Source organism: Apodemus sylvaticus, chromosome 1 (assembly GCF_947179515.1).
Source record: "Apodemus sylvaticus chromosome 1, mApoSyl1.1, whole genome shotgun sequence".
Lineage (NCBI taxonomy): Eukaryota > Metazoa > Chordata > Mammalia > Rodentia > Muridae > Apodemus > Apodemus sylvaticus.
Genome location: NC_067472.1, coordinates 205,355,336 through 205,368,887, shown reverse-complemented (window position 1 = coordinate 205,368,887; position 13,552 = coordinate 205,355,336).

The window sequence follows — 13,552 nt, the reverse complement described above, 5'->3', positions numbered from 1 at the left end:
GCCCCTTGTGGGCGGTACTACCTTTAGGCTGGTGCTCTTGGGTTCTATAAGAGAGCAGGCTGAGCAAGCCAGGGGAAGCAAGCCAGTAAAAAACATCCCTTCATGGCCTCTGCATCAGATCCTGCTTATTGATCTGCTTGAGTTCCAGTCCTGACTTCGTTTATTGATGAACTGCAACATGGAAGTGTAAGCTCAATAAACCCTTTCCTCCCCAACTTGCTTCTTGGTCATGATGCTTGTGCAGGAATAGAAACCCTGACTAAGACATTTAAGTGTACATCCTGGAATCTATACTGTGTTTTTATATGCTGGAAGAAACACCAAAGGGAAGCAAAGAGATTCCTATAGCCCTCTCCTGATCCAGCCATAGTAGGTATATTTTCATATACAATACAGTCACAGGTTCCATTTAGGCTTACCCCAATCCATAATGGTGAGGAAGAGGAACTGTCTCAAGATTTTCTCCAAACCACATTATTTTCTTCACTTTGAGTCCTGAGAGTCTCTTACCTCCCATGTCTCTGGTACATTCTGGAGGTTCCTCCCAACCTCCTACCTCTGGTGGTTGCCTGTTTCCATTTTTTTCTTCTGGACCTCAGTGCTTCATTTCTTTTCTGTCACCCAATAACAGATCAGAATCCCTTTTCCCCCAAACCCCTACCTGTCCACTTTCCCTCCCAGGTCCTTCCTATTCCCTTGTGATTGCTTTCTTCTCATTCCTAATGGTACTGAATCATCCTCACTTGGGTGCTTCTCCTTGTTTATCTTCTTGAGTTCTATGGACTGTATCTTGGGTATTCTGTATTTCTTTTATTTCTTTTGATTTGTGGTTAATATCCACTTATTAGTGATTACATACCATGCATATCTTTTTGTGTCTGAGTTACCTCATCAGGATATTGTCTAATTCCATCCATTTGCCTGGAAAACTCAGGATGTCCTCATGCTTAAGAGTTAAATAGATTCCTTTGTGTAAATGAACCACATATTCTGTTTCCATTCTGCTATCTGAGACATCTTGGTTGTTTCCAGCTTCTGGCTATCACAAACAAGGCTGCTATGAACATAGTGGAAGACATAACCCTATGCAATAGTGAGGCATCTTTTGTGTATATTCACAAGAGTGGTATTGTAGGGTCTTCAGGTAGATCTACTTATGTTTTTCTGAAGTCTCCAGAATGATTTCCAGAATGGTTGTACCACTTTGCAATCCCAAAGGCAATGGATGAGTGTTCCTCTTTCTGCACATTCTTGCCAACATTTGTAGTTAGCTGAAGTTTTCATCTTAGATATTCTGATTGGTGTAAGGGAGAATCTCAGGGATATTTTGATTTGCCAATCTCTGATCACTAAGGACTTTGAAAATTCTTTTTTTCTTAAAATTGTATTTCCCTCTAATTTATTATATATGATAATTAATGCTGATCATTATTGGAATTTTATTTATAATTTTCTCTGAGAAAGCATTCTGGGCATGACTCTGAGGATATATTTAATGTTATTAGATTCTGTCTATACTTAAGTAACTGAAATGGTCAAAGTAACAATACAAATGGGATCTACTATTCCTGTCATAGTTCCTGGTATGTATAAAAGGACAAAGCTTACTGAATATGAGGATTCATTTTCCTCTGCTTCTCAACTAGGTGAACAATTTTACTACCTATAAACTCCTGACATCAGAACTACTGTATGATGATAACTTGAGCCTTCAAATAATGAGCTATTTTTTCTAATGTAAATAATTTTCTAGAGTGAAATCCTTTTCACAGAAATAGGATAATATTATTTTTTAAAAAGTGTTGCTACAATGCACAGGAGTGAGTTTGATTTTATTGTATTAATAAATTTTGACTCCGTCATGGAGAGTGCTTTTATAGTTAATATTTTTTATTGAATATATTCTTCATTTACATTTCAAATGCTAAAACCTTTGCTGGTATACCACCTCCAAAAACCCCCAAAACCTCCTTCCACATCCTGGCTCCAATGATATATCCCTCCACATGACCTACTCCCATCTACACCTCCCCCCACTGATTTCACCACACTGGGGCATCTACTGAGCCTTCACAGAAACGAGGGCCTCTCTTCCCACTAATTCACGACAAGGAACTCCTCTGACATATTTTGGCTGGAACCATGTGTACCCCTTAGTTGTTGGTTCAGAATATGGGGAGAGTTTTATGTTAAGAATCTGGAAGAATTTGGTCAAATAACTTTCATTTTTTGAGCAGTACTTAGAGTGACATTCTTTTGTAGTTTGGAACAAAAAATTTATTAAGTGATTCTAGAGGATCTGTCACATGAAATCAGGTGCCTGATTAACAGAAGTGGAAGGGAGTACTGTAAATGCAATCTTCCAAATACTGTGTAGAACCAAGAGTCAGGCACACTGAAGTCCAAGCAATAACATAATTTAATAACATTCATTAAAATAGATAAGAATATGTAATACATAACATAAAATAATTACAGTGAGTGAAACTATTTGTAACAATGAAGTTAAATAAAAACTGAAATTCTTTCTTGTAATAATCTCTTCTGCTATGGTTAAGAGGGAACTAGAACGGAACGTTGAAATAGCATGACCGGCACCTTCTTCAGTCATTAAGAAGTTTCCGTTGTGGAAAGTTCTATATTGATGTTGTTTCATTGTCCTCTGCTAAAGGAAATATAAAAATGTCATAGTTAAACATTCTCAGTTATAGATTCACCCCACTTCAAATAAGACTAAGTTATCAGTATATCTTCTGAACTCTACACAAAGAATTACTTGAGTTAACACTATATCTGATTTTGAAAGTATTGCCTATTAAGTTTCTTCACATACGTGTTGTAGTAAATCTGTTGCAACTTAATATGTATACCAAATGCTACTTATTTGGCAAGATTATCTCTCAAACATCATTTTTTGTACAAGATAGCACAGCTTGTTGGAACATAGTTTAAGCTTATAGTTTAAACTCATGTTGAATGGATTTTAAATAAAATAATTGATTTAAAGATAACTTTTTATTTTTATTTTTATTTTTCTAAAGGATTTATTTATTTAATTTATGTTTGTGAGTACATTGTTGCTGTCTACAGACACACCACAAGAGGCCATCAGATCTCATTACAGATGGTTGTGAGCCACCATGTGGTTGCTGGGAATAGAACTCAGGACCTCTGCAAGAGCAGTCAGTGCTCTTAACCGCTGAGCCACCTCTCCAGCCTAAAGAGAACTTTTTAAAAATAATTTCATATCCAGAATATCATATATAAATTATATACCATGGAAAGAAAGGAAAGAAATGTAGCACATAATTTTCTGGAATTCATTCAGGATCTAAAAAAATTCCATTGCCGTACCTACATGTTTGTAAGTTTGTACATATGTGTGTCTGTACGTATACCTATGTATATATTCATATAATCATACACAAGTTAAATGTTGTTTAAAACACTTTTCCAATGCTTTAGTATCATGATATGCTCTAATGCTGCTCTGTTATTTTCAAATTTATGAAATCAGGAAATGATGGCATCCTTCCATCTATTTGGTAACTAATTCAAATTCTCTTAACCTGTATGGACTTCTGCACGAGGAGCAGTAGATGAAATCTTTAATTCTGCAGTATTAGCATTTAAGGTTTCCCACTGTGACCATCTATGGCTTTTTTTATAACAGCTGACTTATCAGCAGTATTTACTGACATCTTTAAGTCATTTGACTTATTTTTATTATTGTCACTTATGATATGGTCCTCATCTCCAAATATATCAACATAGTTGTCAATCATGATTTGTATAATAGACATCTGTAATACCACAAGGTATAAACAAGATCCTCTATTATTTCACATAGTTTACCAAATTGAAATCAATAAAAAATTGAAATCCAAAATCATGAGGAAAATAGCAGTTAGTCCAAAGAGATATGAACCTGTGAAGTATCTGTCTTAAATGGAGACACAAAGTTCTTTGCACTGTTTAATCATATTGCAAAGAATTGGGGATCTATTAAGCAATGTAATAATTAAGAACTGATATGATGCCAGACTAACTGAATAAAACAAATTAATGACCTCACAGGTTTCTTGAATTGGTGATACTTTGCAGGGTGTGTGAGGAGTTGGAGTTTTCTTTTGATGGTTTGAATGGAATGACTGACTAATTCCAGAAATCATAATTTATGACACCATCTTTGTGAAAACTTTTGGGTGGATTAAGTGGCTTGGCTTCCCCATAGGAGGTTTGTCATTGGTTAGAATTTAAGGTGACAGAAGTCAGGTGCGATTTGCAGTGTCCTTTCTGTGCTTTGTGTTTGCTGCCTGAGTTGAGAGCCACCAGCTCTCTGCTTCCTGTTGGTTGTCCTACCTTCCTGCAGCTATGCTTCTCTGACATGACTTTGAAGGACTGTAATCTGTCTGGATAGCTAATTCCCAAGTAAGTATTTACTTCTGTAAGTTGTTTTAGTCCAGCTGTTTTATTAAAGCAATAGGAAAATTACTAAGAGAAGAAGGTGGTGAGAAGTGGGAACTTAGGTGAAAAAACTGCCTCCAGATTGGGAAGTCTATGGGATATTGGCTTGATTAACAATTGAATTATTAGGGCAGAGATCTCCAGGATGGTGCCACCCTGGAGCTATTATTAAGACAGAGAGATATGTGGTGCAGGACAGGAGGCTGCACTCCTACACAGCTTCTGCTACATTCCTTGTGTCCAGGTCCTGCCCTGCTTCAGTGTAGTCCCTGACATTTCTCAGTGGTTAACTGGTAACTGGATGTATACCATGAAGTGTAACCTGTCCTCCAGAAGTTGATTTCATCACTGTTTTATCATAGCAAGTGTAGCAAATTAAGTCACTTTCTAAATTGAACAAGGTATTCCCTGGGCTTTCCTATTCCATTTTTTGTTGTTGTTGTTGTTGTTGTTTTTTTCGAGACAGAGTTTCTCTGTATAGCCCTGGCTGTCCTGGAACTCACAATGTAGACCAGGCTGGCCTCGAACTCAGAAATCCACCTGCATCTGCCTCCCAAGTGCTGGGATTAAAGGCGTGTGTCACCACTGCCTGGCAACATGTAATTCTTATAGGTCTGCTTTTATATGTTACTTGGCCTTTTCCCCTTGCAGCTTTTAATATACTTTCTTTGTCCTCTATATTCAGTGTCTTAGGTAATGTATGCCAAGGGAACAAAGCAACAAGTTGGAGAACCAGGGAGATTAATATAGGCAGACAGATGGTATCCACTGGAGTCCGGGACCGGGGACCAAGAGGCTGTAGTCAGTGTGCTATAGCAACGCTGGATGTGAGACTCAGGGATTTGATTTGCAGGTGTGGAAGGTGAGGTCAACATCTGCAGTTAGTTCACCTGCTTTCCTGCCTAGAGTATGTATTAGTATTTTCTCTCTTTTGTGTATGTGTGTGTGTGTGTGTGTGTGTGTGTGTGTTTCATTTGTTTTTGTTTGTTTGGTTGGTTTTTAAGACAGGTTTTTTCTACTGCTTTCAAAAAACCAATTGATTGAGATATCTGGGGTCTGAGAAAGGACCACCTATTCTCTTGAATATTTTGTACAGAAACCAAGAATTTAACTAAAGCTTGGGAGGAGCCCTGTTACCCTCCACCCCCAGGGTCTCTTTGGGTACCTAAGGATATGCTTGAATTCACTTTATTGATCTTAAACTCAGAGATCTGCCTGCCTCAGTCTCCCAAGTGCTGGGATTACAGGCATGTGCCAGCATGCAAAGGTAGTGGCCTGAATAATTTTAAAAAGGACTGTGTAGTCTCTCTGGGCTAAGGCAGGTTTTGATATGCATGCTGTGCAGACAGTTGCAGGGAGTCATGAAGTCAGTCCGGGCTAGCTGCACTGAAATACATGTGTCATAGGAGTTTCAAGTTGCAGTCCTTGGCTCCTCTGAAGTGGACAATTAAGGGTTCCCTGGAAAGTCCATTGTATTGGATGGCGTTTTGCTGGGGCAAAAGCATGAAGAAGTGTTTTCCTGGAGTGGACACGGGGGAAAGACTAAGGCTCCCTCGTGAAGCGACATTAAGCTAAAGCAGACACAGGTCAAAGGATTCTCTGCTAAAGACAAGCACACGTTAGTCTGCTTTACACTGTACAACTGAGCTGCACTTGTTGGGATTCCATGGAGGGAAATGCACCAAGGGACTTCTGGGGGCGTGCTGCAGTTTCTTGCTGCTTTTGTGGACTTGGGCTGAGCAGCAGCCTGATTTCAGCTGAGTCAGACACACGCTGAGGTGAGACACACGCTGAGACAAGACACATGGAGGACATGTGAGGAGGCTGCCCTTGGTTTGCTTACAGAGCTAGATGCGCGATGACTGTAGATCTTGCATCTTTGCTGATCTTTGATTCCCTGAGAGAGGCACAGCAGAGACCTTCCCTGGCTTACCTCAGGGTCCCTCCTGCTGACTCAAGCTGAGGCTGAGGCATGGCTGACTCTGCTAGGTAGTGCTGCCGACATTGGTTCATATTTGCTATCACGTCTCTACCAAACTGGACTGCTGATGTATCTGTGAGGTGTTTGGGAGTGGATTGAGCTACTGCTGCTGACCTGTGAACTGAACTGCTGATTTTCAGACAACACAGATGGGAGGTACTCCAAAGAACTATGTCTAATCTGGTCCATGTCCCCAATATTGTTTCCTTCCCACCACCTCTGGTAGGTGATGGGGTTAAAGGAAGGTAAAAATATTTAAGAACCATCATTAAAAATAGGTTTTTAAAAAATTAAAGTTACACTCCTGCTTTCTAGTTACTGAGAAAGATGCCTGGCTGTTCTGGAACTCACTAGGTAGACCACAGTGGCTTAAAACTGACAGAGATATCCCTGTCTTTGCCTCCTGAGTACTGGGATTAAAGGCATGGACCACCACCCCACCCAGTCAACAGTTCTTAGGAAGCTTCACTCATACCTGTCATGGTGCTGAGCCTGTGCCTACCTACCATGCGGGCCACTAAGAAATAAAGCCACTCTTGTCTTCCCACTCAAGGGGTTCTGCTTGTACTTCCGTTCCAACATCTATGACACAAACTGTTCTTCTGCACCTAACTTTTATTTTTTTCTTTTGTCATTTGGACATTAGTGTTGAAATCAGACACTTTATGAATCATAAGCAAATTGCAAAAGTTAAAAAAATCATGAATGAAAATCAATAATTTACATTTTACAATCATCAGACTCTTTTCTAAATTTAGAAAAATACAAGCAACATCTATCACATTAAAGAAACATAAGAGTTAACTCTGATATCTCTTCTGTTATCTACTCTAATAGGAACTAATATTGAGAGCACCATTAAGAAATTAGTGTACTTACTTGCCACAGACCAGCTTGGGCATCCATATGGTAGGCAAACTGAGGCAGGCAGCCATTGCAAGTCAGTGCTTAGAGCTGCTGACAAGGGAGGATCCAGATACCTACAGATGCTGCTGGTAAAGGCAGCCAGGAATTAGAGAAATTACTCCACAGACTTTTTTTATGAGAAAACAAAGCTTACATTAATGGGGCTGGCACTCCCTGAGGGTAGTGGAAAAACTATGAACTCTTTTTAGCAAGGGGCCCTGAAAGAAAGATAAGGAAAGAGAAAATTCTTTCTTTCTCTCTGTCTCTCTGTCTCTCTGTCTCTCTGTCTCTCTGTCTCTGTCTCTCTCTCTCTCTCTCTCTCTCTCTCTCTCTCTCTCTCTCACACACACACACACACACACACTGAGTGGATGAAACAAAAGACAGAGTCCAGTAACTTCATATACACAAACACACATGCATTCAAACACACATACATTCATGCATACAGACCTATACACAGACAGACAGACATTCACACATAGATTGGTTAGAGCAAAGCTCCAGCAAGCAGGCATCACACACTTCTCACATAGATACATAAATGCACACAATAGGTGGATGGAGCGAGCTCCAACACACACCCAGACAAGCCTTACACAGTTCAGCCGCACAGCATCTTTGTAGGATTTTAGCATAGTCTGAATACTCAGCACTACTCCTCCCCTAAAGACTGCAAATCAGAGGTGTATCCCTACAGTGCTTTCCTTGTCCTGTGCCTCCTTTCTTCTCGGATATAATCCAGTGGCCATGAGCATCTTCTGGAAGCTGAGCAAGAGGCAAGCTGTCTCATGCACTGCCCCATAACTGGGTCTTCTGGATTTCAGCAGAGAGCCTTTCAGGAAAGAGCCTCATTCTTATACTAGAAGATTGTCACTGGGCAAGGCAGAGAGAGGCCTTCACTGTCAGCAGGTCCAGACAGCTACTTGTCTCTCTCAGTGGCCTGGAGGCCTGGAGGAATATCCAGAAATGTCTCATAGAAGCCTTCAAATGAGTAGCTCCTAATTCTGGTAACTCTCCTTGCAAGTTTCATAAAATACCTTGTCTTGGTGTTGCACTGCAGCCAGATTCCACTTCTCAGGGAAGTATGCACAGGTGACATTTGACATCAGGTTTCCAGAAACTTTTCCATGGAGGACAAAGGACTAACTGCCTCTAGATAGAGAGGAGACAGAGGTGATGCAGAGGAAAATGGAGATTATAAAGGTAAAATGGAGAACACTCCTCACATATTCTCTCTACCTCTCTACCCCCGCAGATTTATATTCTCCATTTTTAAGAATAACACACACACACACACACACACACACACACATGCACACAGACACACACGTACACACGAAAATCAAAGCAAACAAAAAACAATAATATAAACAATGTTTAAAAATGAAGCAAAGTTTTGATTTGCATTTCCCTAGTGATTGATGACGTTTAACATTTCTTTTTCTTTCTTTCTTTTTTTATTGATATATTTTTATTTCCATTTCAAATGATTTCCCCTTTTCTGGGTCCCAACTCCCCGCAAGTCCCATAAACCTTCTTCCATTCCCCTATTCTTCCATCCACCCCTTCACACCTCCTTGTTATGGAATTCCCCTATATTCTTGCACTGAGTCTTTCCAGAACCAGGGGCCACTCCTCCATTTTTTTCGGACATCATTTAATTTGTGGATTATGTCTTGGGTATTCAAAGTTTCTAGGCTAATATCCACTTATCAGTGAGTGCATACCATGATTGATCTTTTGAGACTGGGTTACCTCACTTAGTATGATGTTCTCCAGCCCCATCCATTTGTCTAAGAATTTCATGAATTCATCGTTTCTAATGGCTGAATAGTACTCCATTTTTTGTATCCATTCCTCCATTGAAGGACACCTAGGTTCTTTCCAGCTTCTGGCTACTACAAATAGGGCTGCTATGAACATAGTGCAGCATGTGTCCTGTCCTTATTGCATGCTGAAGAATCCTCTGGATATATTATGCCCAGGGTATATAACAGGGTCCTCAGGAAGTGTCATGCCCAGTTTTCTGAGGAACCGCCAGACTGATTTCCAAAGTGGCTGCACCATCTTGCAATCCCACCAGCAGTGGAGGAGTGTTCCTCTTTCTCCACATCCTCCAACAGCTGCTGTCTCCTGAGGTTTTGACCTTAGCCATTCTGACTGGTGTGAGGTGAAATCTCAGAGTTGTTTTGATTTGCATTTCCCTAATGATTAATGATGTTGAACATTTCTTAAGGTGTTTCTCAGCTCTCAGAAGTTCTTCATGTGAAAATTCTTTGTTTAGCTCAATACCCCACTTTTTAATGGGGTTATTTGGTTCTCTGGGTTCTACCTTCTTGAGTTCTTTGTATATATTAGATATTAGCTCTCTGTGGGATTTAGGGTTGGTGAAGATCCTTTCCCAATCTGTTGGTTGACATTTTGTTTTTTTGACAGTGACCTTTGCCTTACAGAAACTTTGTAGTTTTATGAGGTCCCATTTGTCAATTCTTGATTTTAGAGCATAAGCCTTACATATTAATGTTTGATAAACTTTTACATAAACTCAGTAAACAGTTGTATTACCAAACTTCTGCTTCTTACCCCCAGATAGAGAGCCCAAAACAGACCAAAGTATATATACCACACAAGTACAGTTAATAAAACAGTGAGTTTTATTGGAGTTATTTACAGAAATACTGGTGAGAGCTTACTCACAGAAGAACAAATGATTCAAAAACAGTTGCACCATCAAAGCCCACCCCAGGACTGGCAAGAGCATGAAAATTTGGGAACCCGAAACACTCCTTTCAGGCAGCTCAACATATTGGACAGAGAGCTCTTCCCAAGGGATGCAGTTGATCTACATCTATTTCACATAGTTGGGTTGGGTTTTGAGTCTTTGCATCTTGGCTTGTTTGAGAGTGATTCACACAGGGGCTTGCCTTGTTTATTCTTTGGAAGAAAGAGCCTAGAAAATCTGGTTACTTTCAGGGATTCTTGATGCTAGTTGGAGTTGTTTCTCTTCCTGCTGAAAAAGAGAGTTCCTGTGGACTAGAAAGCTTCAGTCTCAGAGGAAACTGTTACAGAGTAACAGTGCAAAGCTAGAAGGAGGGTTATCTGAGGTATCTTGTGAGACAGTGCTTTAGAAAGGGTGGACACAACTTAAGTTAGTAATCTAAATAACAAGTACAAAGAACACATGTCCATGGTGATTCGAAGAAAAGGTTCCTCTTATATAACCATGCATGCCACAGATAGATGGGTTGAAATCAATCCTGAGAGTAATGATTTCACAGTTATCACTGTCCATTTTCTTTTAAGATATTTTCTCCAGATTTATTAGTCCTTTTGAAATGTGTAAATGAAATACATAGTCTTTCTATTGGTCCCTATACTCAGTGGAACATCCTTTAAAAAATAAACTAATTTTTTTCATATACACAGATTATTTTAACAACTGTTATTGGCAATATTTTCAAACAGGAGGCTGCCATAAGTCCTCCTAAGTAGGTATGAGCATACCTACAAATAATATGCAGTAAAATTGATCACTAAATGAACCTCCAATAATGATTATTGGAAAAAAATCCAAAAGTCCAAATACAGCTTATTCCCCTCAATATACAATATTCACAGAAAGAAACCACAACAGAAATGGAAAATGGGTTGATAATGGGTTGAAATGGGTTGAAAATGGCTGTATCTGATTCTTGGTTAGGAGGTGTGAACTAGTTTTAAGAAAGTAATCTACCACTGATTAAATACTTATTTTGAGGTATATGTGATGCCAATAGCACCTTTTCTGCTATATTAATTTCTGCTAAATTATGCCTCCTTCAAGGGAGGATGTGTGTGTCATCAAACCACAAGTTTCTACATGCTTCAAATCTACCTAAAAATAAATGTAGTAAATAATGGAGTTTTGAATAAATAATATCTAATGTAAAGATTTAGAGAATTTGGTAGTTTCAAGTACTCTTACAATGTACTTGGGATTTAAAGGGTTTCTACCAAATTCGGCTGTAGATGAGGGTATTGTGAAGTTTTGGAAATTCATATTTTCCTAACATCTCAACCACAACATACCCCCTATAGAAGTGGTAAACACCCTGCCTGGACAGCTTTCTTACACCAGAGTGAGGTTAGTCTCTGCAGCAAGCGTTCCTTCATCTTCTCCTCTGCTCTGCTCCAGCAAGGATCAGTGCAGTCCCCTGGCGCCTTTTACTTGTGGATCTCTGCTGACACTACTTGCCTAAAGTCTGTACTTCCAGCTCCCTGTCTGCTCCGTCCACCCACCCCTGCGTTCTCTTATCTCTCTCATTCTGAGGGCCACTCAGAACTAAGGAAGTCATGACAGCCTTTACCCCTGAGTGCTTTGCTATCCATACCCGTTCTCCCACAGTTATCTCAGCAATGTCTATGCACAGGAGTCCTGAGTCGTGCATTGCTTTTGTCAGGTTTACAGTTTCAAACAGCAGGGAACCAATAAAATGTACTCAGTTTAGATGTCCCTAATTCTTCCTCATGATTAGATTCAAACTATGAATTTTTATAGAAATATTAGGTCTCATGTCAGAAGGTGCATGATAATGAATTTTTCTGTTGGTGGTGACATTAACCTTATTTATTTTGAAATGCTGACTCTCAGGTTGCTCCTAGCAAAGTAACAACTTTTCTATTTGTAACTAGTAAGCATCTTGTGGAGAAGTGCCTATGACTACAAACATCTTCCAGCAAACCACAGATTTCCACAAAAGTAAGGGTCAAAGAATTATTTCATAACGGTATTTTTATATATTTATTGTCTTGCCTTGTACTTTAATTTAAAATCTTTAATTTTCTTTTCTTTTTTTTTCTACAAGGTCTCACCCTATAGCCCATGCTAACCTAAAAATGTGTGTAGTATAGCTGAAACACTTGTGAGTGCAAGAATGTAAAACACAACTACTATACAATATAAAAATATGACTTATCTAATGATTTTGGTCAGAGTTTAATAGCCAAAATATTACTATAAAATTGTTGTGTGGGGGTTTGTGTGTGGGTGTGAGTGTGTGTGTGTACTGAGAGGCTAGAAAGTAATATGAGATCCCTCAGAGCTGGAGTTCCAGGCATTTCCAAGATTCCCAGCTTGTTACCTGGTGCTAGAATCAGAATTCTAGTTGTCATGGTAGATTAGTAAGCCCTTTTAGCCAGTGAATTATCTTTCCAGCCCAATAAAAGTGTTACTACAGCCAAAGATGAGAAGCAGCGTAACTAGAAAAGAAAGAGGATAGGAAAATGACTTATTTGAGATGTAATGCTGGATGAAGTTTATTTCAGTAAATAGCCAAGGTAATGTAAATGTATAGCTCATTCAATATGTTTATCTGCTGTGCATATAATATTGAGTACAAAGCAGGGACAGGGCCACATCCAGTCGATTCTTGTTTTATTTTTTAAGGTTGACAGTATATTTTAAAAATTAAACTATCAATGCATTCCTTCCCCATTATCCTGTCCTCCCTTCAGCTTCTACTATACCCACCTCAAAGGGACTAGTCTTCTTTAAATGTGATTCTCTCTCTCTCTCTCTCTCTCTCTCTCTCTCTCTCTCTCTCTCACACACACACACACACACACACATACACACACACACACACACACACACACACACGCACACAATTTAAATTTCTTTGGGTTTTGTTGTTGTTTGTGTATTTGCTGGTACACACCTTTAATTGAAGCATTCAGGAGAAAGAGTCAGGTAGATCTCATGTCAGTCAAGTTCACATACTGAAGTTTAAACTACTCAGGGCTACACAGTGAGACCCTGTTTCAAAACAAATACACACACACACACACACACACACAATTATTTAATATAACGTAGTTTATTTGTTTGTAGCATGTGGGATGGGAGAGGCATACATGAGAAATTAAGATGTCAAGTCGTAGGAGTCTGTTTCATCCAGCTACCTCGTGGGATTCCAGGGCCAAACACAGTTACTCTGGCCTGCTTTGAAATGCCTTTTCCTGCCAAGGCTTGCTAGTCATAAAACATTTTTTTCTTGAAGAATTTCTTTTGTTTTTTTCCATTTTTATTTAAGTTCCAAGTAAGGTTCTTCTGTATAGAGATAATCTCTTATAAGCATCACCTGACAATAAAAAAGCCTATGGCCAATGAGCTGAGGTAGGAAATTGGAGGTGGGGCACAGGCAGGAGAAGAGAGGA